Genomic DNA, 8,564 nt, shown 5'->3' on the forward strand with positions numbered 1-8,564 from the left:
CTGGATCCGGCTGTGTGCGGGATTCGTGCGGTTCGTTTTGTGGATTTGTTTTCGGTTTAATTAATTTTAAAATGGACTTCTACCTTGGCGCTAATTGCACTGACTTTGATTTATGTGTTCAGATAATGACCAAATTGGTTTTCTGGGCAGCCACTTGGCCACCTTTTCACCGCCCACCTGTCGTTGTCTGTTTGTGTCCCAGCGAGAAGGATGTGGCACGCTGGGCCAGTGGCATTTCAAGGAGATTAATTCAAGGAATAGCTCTGTAATGGCTTTGAGCTGCAAAGCAGAAGGGGCCCTTGTTGAGAGCAAACTTAGGGATTTAATTCCCCTTTTTAAATCAATAGTAGTGAAGGTCACAAAGTAAAAGTCGTATCTAGGCATGGCTGCTCGGCTAAGTTAATGACAAATGAAGCGAATTCAGCAGCTCTTTTTATCTTAGATTGGCAGTTAGGGAAAAGTTCGATTTCTTTCTTAAATCGGTTAAGGAAAATACATTTTCCGCTTTGAGCAATTTCTCAAAACAAGTTTCTCTCTTTCTCTTAAATTCGATTGGTTTTATTGGCCAAATATATTTTATGTTGCAGCAGAGAAGCAGCCAGAATTCATGTTTGCCGCATTTTAGCCAATTTATTGCCGCTGAAATTTCTCCTCTAAATTCTCTTCAGTTCTTCAATCGAAGCTCATAAACTTGGTTGGCATGTTAAATTTAAGTTCGTTTTAGCACCGAAAGAAGGGAAACTTCAGGTGGCCACGTACGTGAAAATTGAAAGACTTTGCAGGAGATAAAAATGTCCAAGATAACAGGGCCAAAATAAACGAATGGTGTTTGTTCAAGAACTTAATCCGGATCTGTTTGAAGTAAATTCGGCTAGGAAAGGGAGGTGGCAACTTTAAAACAGTGTTTAAAGGCATTTCCTGAGTAACTAAGTAACTAAGAAATGTAACTTAAAGTTAAGTTTCCCATCGGAAGAACATTTATTTAACCTAATTAAGCTTGGTTATGAGATATTAATTTAAAATTCCATTTCATTTCATATTTCCCCAAAGCCAATGGTCGAGTCAAAAGTGTTTTCTCAAATTTCCCAAAAATGTGGGTGCATTCATTAAAGTTCTGCAAGACCCTGAACTTTGAATATTTATTTTGCTGGCCAACAAAAAAAAAAGAAGAAAAAAAAGAGGAAGGAAAAAGCCATAATTTTCCCCTAAAGAGGCCCAAAAGAAAATGTTCAAAGGCGTCTGTAGTTTCCGTTGCAAACTTTGCATTGAGTTTTCTCTGTTATCTTAGGAGGAAAATTCGCCCCACCCCAAAATAAGCAGATAATTTGTCAAGGTCTTAAACTTACATTAGAAAACTTGTGGCATTTTAAAGCTTCATTGCAAGAGGAAGAAATTTTTAATTACCTGAAAAGAAAGAAGCAAAATTTCGAAATGAATAAAGAACGTTAAATTAATGATATAAGTTGGTTGTAGGTAATTTTTGTCATGATATTTATAACGCCGTAACAAAAACAAAAACTCAACAAAAAGAATCAGCATTTTATAAAGTACCATTATCCCTGTTATATCCATAAAAACCCATAGATTTAAGGTGTCACATGTGTGTCAGAATAGCTAGGAATTCCCCCTATTCCTGTTTCCACAAAATTCCTGTTATGTTTTGTTTATGAAAAATTCCCCAACAAGAACCCAAAAGTATGCGGCAATAATTTTCACATTAAAATTGATTTATGACGCTCCATGTACACACACACACTCACACACACTCTATACACACATACATTACAACGAATATTCAGCAGCCGACGCATTCGACAAATCTTGAAGCTATTTGTGTTGGCTCCCACATCCGGCCAACTGGCGGCTTCGGCGGCGGATGACCAAACAAACCAAGGAATGGAATTGGCTTGCAGCCTTAGCTGGCAAGAGCTGGCAGCCATAAATCATTTCCCGTGGCCACTTCTTCCTTGTCGAGCAACGCGGAGGATTCCTTGGCCAGGATCTCAGTTTTCTCCCATTCCCACCTGACTTTGCACCTTTTTTTTTCGGTGCCCGGACGTCACGAGTGCCTAGCACGGACGTCATTGGAGACTTGTCCCAGTTGCTGCACTGGAAAAAAAATCTATTTTTTCTGGTATTTGGTACTTAATATCTAAAAGGAGGAACTAGTGGAGAAGTCATCCTTTTCGATACAAAAAACTAGCAGATTTCAGGACAAAATATGTTAAAAAAAAAACAAAAGGATATACTAGCAAATATTATAAAACATTCAGTTCCAACCTTTATAGAAAATACTCAATATTACACCCTAATTATACTAACTAACTAAGTGGCCTAACTAAGTTTCTCCCCGTGCACGGCTGTCCGGCACGACTCTCGCTCATAAACGAAATTTATTAGCATTTAAATGTTTCAGCGGCGTACGGGGAACGGCACATATGGGCTGGCTAGGTAATGAATATTACAGCAGGAGAGGAATGGAAGAGCAAGAGCAGTGGAGCAGGAGCAGCAGCATCGATGGATGCCGTGGGCCTGGGCCAAAAAGTATGTTGCATAAGCCAAAATTAGTTTATGCATATTTGAAGGCACCGAAGAGGGCCAAAAAAAATGTCTGAAAATGGAGCAAGAGTCAGAAGGTAAGAGCCGCCCACTCGCTTTTGTGTTTCCAATAAAGAAAACGCTCTGCCATGATTACATTTATCTAGTACTTTTTATGCCCGAAAGTATGTTAAGCATTACAAATTTACAAATCTCTGTCGCCGAGAAATAAATGTCACCAGCAATTCCCTGTGGAGGCAAACATTAATCCACAGCTCGAAGGAGATATCATGGGGAGCGACAATTTAATACTTTACAAAGTAAGGGAATAATTTAAGATTTTAAATTCTGATAAGTAGGGGGGAGCTAGGGGGAGAACTCAATTGGGGGGAAAACTCGTCTGAAAAGAAAACCCTTCTACTTAGAAATGATTATTATTTTACAGCAGTTGTTAAAGTGTCTCGTTTACTTTCATAACTAAGATTGTTATAAATACATAATAGTATAAATAAATGTACAGACTTTTACCACATCACTTCACTTTTTATCATATATTTATAGTCTCTTAAAAACAAAAAAACAAACCTTGTAAAAATGATTTCATTACCATATGCTTATAAATAGCACATTTGCTAAATGGTTCTACTGTTTAACTGTAACAGAGTCAACGACAGGCCATAACATTCATTAATAATGGAAGCCATTGAAATAAATGATTTCATTGAATTTTTATGGCCATATTTCCACCGCCACTCTTCTGTTGGCCATTAACATAGAATGCAGGTTATTCTGTGGAAAGATAACCCATTTCCGTGTGGAAATGTAAACAAAACCAATGCATTGTTGCTATGAAAAGTGAATACTATTTAAGCTTTGTAAACTTTCAAAGATTTTGCCCACTTCCTTATCTAACTAATGACCTTTTAAAGTCATCAAAGCAGACGTCGGAATCAAGGACAATTGTCAAATGACTTCAAACAAGGATAAGTGGCACATCTACTATGGATATTTGACAGTGTCTTTGATGGGTATAAGGACATATTCTTAAGAGCAGAACTAAAAACTAAAACTATAAACTAACTAACTAAAAGTGCCTTAAATACATTAAGCTAACAAATTATACTAACCAACTAAGCCACAATTTAAAACGAGTTAAAGTCTCGCATTTTTTATGCTAAGCAGCTCATTATGCTCGCTTTTCGGGATTATTCATCCAGTCTTATGTATGCAAATTTCGTGGTCACCACAGTGTCACTTTAGTTGCGAAACGCACTGTATGCAAAATCGGTCTGGTAACGAATCCGATGTTTGCAAACAAACAATCATATGTACGACGAGCTCTTGTTTACCGTGGCTGCATCCTGCAGGGCGGGTATACATTTTTCAATTGATTTGTTATTGAACGAGGAGGCTCTACTTTACTCAGTCATGTAACTCTTGCTTTCCTTGTTTACTCTGATTTTATTTACTTCTGTTTTTTTTTCTTTCTTTTTTTTTATTTCCTTTTGATAAAAACAGCAACAACACAGAAAAAACGGTTTGAAAGCGTTTAAAATCGCGGTGACAGCGCGGCAAAAATCGCGAGCGCGAGCAAAACTGATGTCAAAGGTCGGCGGTCCGTGTTCCGCGATTTGATTTTTGGGTCATCCGCACTGTGGGACGGCTGCCGACGAACTGAGGCGAAGGCGACGCCAGCCACTCGTTTAAAGGACAACGAAGGCAGCGGAGAAACTCGCCTGATAAGGATAACGACACGAAGATGGGGTTCGGCCGTCGGTCTGGTTAAACAAGGCGCCTGTATATAGTATACCCAGTTCCACAAATAGGTCTATGACTGTACTGATACAGTTGGGGATGACATAATAGGACCAAAGATAAATATCTTAAAATGACCTATCTGACATGTTAAATTTTACAATGCTTACTATTTCCAGATCGAATATTTATCTTCAGAGGAAGAAGCTTAAAAAGTACATTAAAAATAATTAAATTACATTAAATGATTTTAATTTTGAAGATATGTTAAAAATAATTTTTAAATACATTATTTTTCATGAGAGACATGACAACTTCTTAGAATCCTAGAACTTCGATACTATTATTCTAACCTCTGCTGTGCGCTGTTATGCCTATAAATCTATGAATATGAATACAAGCGTTGGGCAAATGTCATAAAAATGCTTGCCAAACATTTTTATTTTCGACAATTTCAAAGTTGAATGTAAACATTGGGAGTTTGAGATTCTGTTTGTTCAGCAACACATTTTAAATTAATTGAAAATCGAGTTCTTAATAACTTATAAATCTCTTAAAGTTTTCATTTGTTCAGCACATAAGTTTACCGCAATTTCTAGATTGGCGAAAACTTTTTTCAAATGCGATTGTGTGTGTTTTCAAACTCGAATGATAAGAATTTCTCTTTGCTCTTACTCTCACTTTTACTAGCTCTCTTTCTAAAAGAGAGAGCTTTGTGCGCACACTCTAAAGCGCAAAAGTAAACAAACGGAACTTTCATTCATAAATAGCAACAACTCAGCCGGCAAAAGACTAAGAAGAAGAGGAGACAATATCAAATTGGTAATCAAAACAAAATCGAAAAGCTCTTTGCCACATGTGCTCGTTGTGCATATTTCTGAGTCACTTTGCCAATGTCTGCCAATTAATTTAATACCGCCCACAGAAAGCGAGCTGAAATCTCATTACCAAATCGCTGTCACACCTCATTGACGCCAGGAAGTCCAAATATGGCAGGTAAGTGCTCCTCAAAAGGTGTGCAAAAAATCAAAAGTATATTACAGATGTGTTCGTAAGTGACTGTTATATGCTCTCCCTTTATATACATTTTACATTGCTGTAATGTTAAGGGAAGCTCTGAAATGCTGAAAGCTGTAACACGCGGTTAGAACCTTGATGTGCAGTTGGCTAGTTTGTAGCTAAGTTTAAAAAAGGATTAAGTTCTGGAAGTTACATAAAAATATTATGAAGCATTGCTATTAAAGCAATATGCATTTTTCATATATTAACGAAGGAATTGAAAACTGAATTCTTAAAACGAGCAGTTTGCATTCTTGACATATTCATAACTTATCACGTTTAATAGTTTGACGCCTGTTCTGATGGCACACAAAAAGCTGATAGTTATGGAGCTGACTCTCTTCATTTTTCACTCTCCAATAAATAAATTTAATAAATAAGTGTAGAGAGGGAGCTCCAAGGCAAGAACTGCATCTGTATTTGTAGCCGTTGCATGCCGGTTTTTGTTGTTCTGACGCTGATTTTTGTCTCTCTCTCTCTTTCTATGATTCATCGACCACAAACACAGAGGAGACAAGTCCAAATTTAAAGTCACTTATTGGGGGACTCCATGGGGATACAATGAAGAATTCGGAACAATCGGAAGGGGGCTTGAAAGTGGAGAAACCTAAAGAAAGAACACTGCAACCTATGGCCTTGATTTGGAAAGAAATTCCTTAGCTCATTCAGGCAACAGACAATTTGCATTTTAAATGCAAGACAATGCTATATCTGGATTATACAGTAGACTCTTGCATATAAGCAATTTTTCGTTTTCCTTTTAAACATTTTATTAGTTAATAAAACACAAGGAAATTGTTGAGTTTGGGGGGATTCTTTAAAGGAAAATAAAATAACAAAAAAGTATTCTGCCGAAATAAATCCCATAAAAACTGAATGTAAACTATAAAAAGTAAACATTTAAGATCGTTAATTTGAATCAACTTGCAAATCTAGAACCTAATAATATATAACCTTCAAATGTTTTTCTTTGAAAAACCTTTTAATTTAGTAATGATTGTTTATGACTTTAAAAACCATAAACATTTAACAGAATTAACACATTGGAAGAAGAAACTGAAAATACTGGAATACTTCTTAACCCAAAACTAAAGTAATATTTCATAATTTTCCGGTGACCCAGCATCCGAAACCCAATATCATCTCGCAGTGAGTAAATTACACTCGTTTATATATAGTACCTCATGAATCTGTGTGTATATACTTGCTACTCAATGGCAGGTCATAAAAAAAACCTCTTGACGAGGTGTGATGTCATGTTTGGTGTTTCATGTTTTGAACTTATGATTTATATATGTAAAATTTAATGGTGCTTATAAATATAAAACAGAGTGCATGAGTTGCCAAATGTGCAGTAAATTTTCCCCGAGCTTAATAAATAAATTTATGAATATTTTTTAACTATTTTTACTACTTTTGGTGGCTTCAAGAATTAGAAGTTTCAACTTTCTTTAAAATCTTTTTAAATAGTTTATACAGAAAATCTATCCTTAGCTCAAAACTCCCAATTACTTTCCACTTTCATATTGCAAAAAATATATATATCTTTTAATATATAGGACACCCAACCGCAGATGCTGTTTAATGCCCGCCAATTGCCACTATCACTTTGCATTGTGCTGTTCCATCTGATTCGAAATCTCAAACATGACTACTCACAAAGCTATGATTATTGTGCTAGGGTTGAGTTAATTGAAATGCAGATTAGTTCCAGCGACTTGGTGACTGAGTGTGTGTGCGTAAGGCACTTCAATCAGTAGCGAGAATTAATGTAATCAAAGTGGGCTATCGATCATCAGAATGGTGGCAAGGTCAGTGGATTTTCAAGGTTCCCATAAGGGATGCATTAATTATGGGGCTATCATTATCAGGGAATACCAAACCAATGGCTCACTGGGAAAGTATTTTGAAAGTCCATTGATGACGCAAGAACAAGTGCTGCTTCCGGTCTCTGAAAGCCCTCAGGGCTTTGTTTTCCCACTTTTGTGGCTTTGTGGCCGCCATGAATAATGTTTAATAATTCCACCTCCGCTGCTGCTGCTGCTGCTGGGAACCAGCTAAAAAACAGAGCACCTGATATCGCGATGTGAGGCAACAGAGTCGCGATAACGACGAAAGGCGATAAGATACGCGGGTGGGGCTGGCGCATGCGCATCTGAGTTAAGTTTGTTGTTTTTTAACCTCCCCATTGGGAACCGCCAACAAATTAGTAACCCATTTCGAATAGCACCTGTTGTCGTACTGTGGTCTTATCTTATCGCTGACCGTGTATGCTTAGATTGCAAAAGCTACAAATTCTTGGCGACAATACGAACTGAACGAGCGCAACAGGTTGCCTTTTCAGTGAGATTTTCAGTTGATCGACGAACGACAACGATACGAACACGAATCACTTTGTTTTTGTAGTTGCCGCGTGAAAATTACAAAAGATTGTGAGTGCCTCTTGATTAAGAAGTCATTGAAAAAGTGTTAAAAACTAAAGAGTTTCCCTGAATTTTCAGCTAAACGAATAACAAAACAAAACTAGCGCGAAATGGTATCCGTGGAGACAGTTGGTTCTATATTCATCAAGGCTCTCAAGCTGGTAAGTTTTTGGGTTTTTTTCTCCCCATATACAAATTGAGCAATAGCCTGGGTAGTCGCAATAGCTTGGCTGATAAGCGCGCGTTTTATCAGTCTGGTGTATTAACAATGTTACTCATACGCCGCGTTGTACACCGAGGCGTGGCCAAAAGAAGTGATTCATTCCTTAACAAGTGACCTCATTGTTCTCCTGCATCCATTTCCTTCTTGTAGATCATCAACTTGGTGATCATCTTCTTTACCGTTGGGGCGATGGCGGCGGCGAATTCTTGGGCATTGGCGGAACTTGGAATTTGAATGAGGAGAAAAGAGCGCCGATGCGGAAATTGTGGCCCTCGGGCGTTATGGTTGGATTTTTGATTTACACTGGATGCCATACCATTGCCTTTTGCCTTCGGTACCACCAAGCATAAGGGTAAGTTAATGTGGCATTTATTGGAAAATCAAGAAATCCTAACTTCTTTCCTATTTCTTTCAGTGAACTCTGCGACACCATCATGAACGTTGTTGGCTGCATCATGTGGATCGCTGTGGGCGGAAGATTGCTCTCCATTCTGGAAGGGTTACATGTCCGACGAGGGATTCTTGTATGTAAACTCGGAACGTCAAGTGGGCATTGCCATGGGATC

General features: G+C 37.8%; 2 pseudogenes; one reads left to right on the forward strand and one right to left on the reverse strand.

The window, feature by feature from the left end:
- Positions 1-4,253, reverse strand: part of LOC108114333 — a 31,010-nt pseudogene extending 26,757 nt beyond the window's left edge.
- A 3,547-nt stretch (positions 4,254-7,800) lies between these two features.
- Positions 7,801-8,559, forward strand: LOC121530169 (annotated as a pseudogene).
- The last annotated feature ends 5 nt before the right edge of the window (positions 8,560-8,564 follow it).

This window comes from Drosophila eugracilis, unplaced genomic scaffold (genome assembly GCF_018153835.1).
Source record: "Drosophila eugracilis isolate 14026-0451.02 unplaced genomic scaffold, ASM1815383v1 contig_356, whole genome shotgun sequence".
Taxonomy (NCBI): Eukaryota; Metazoa; Arthropoda; class Insecta; order Diptera; family Drosophilidae; genus Drosophila; species Drosophila eugracilis.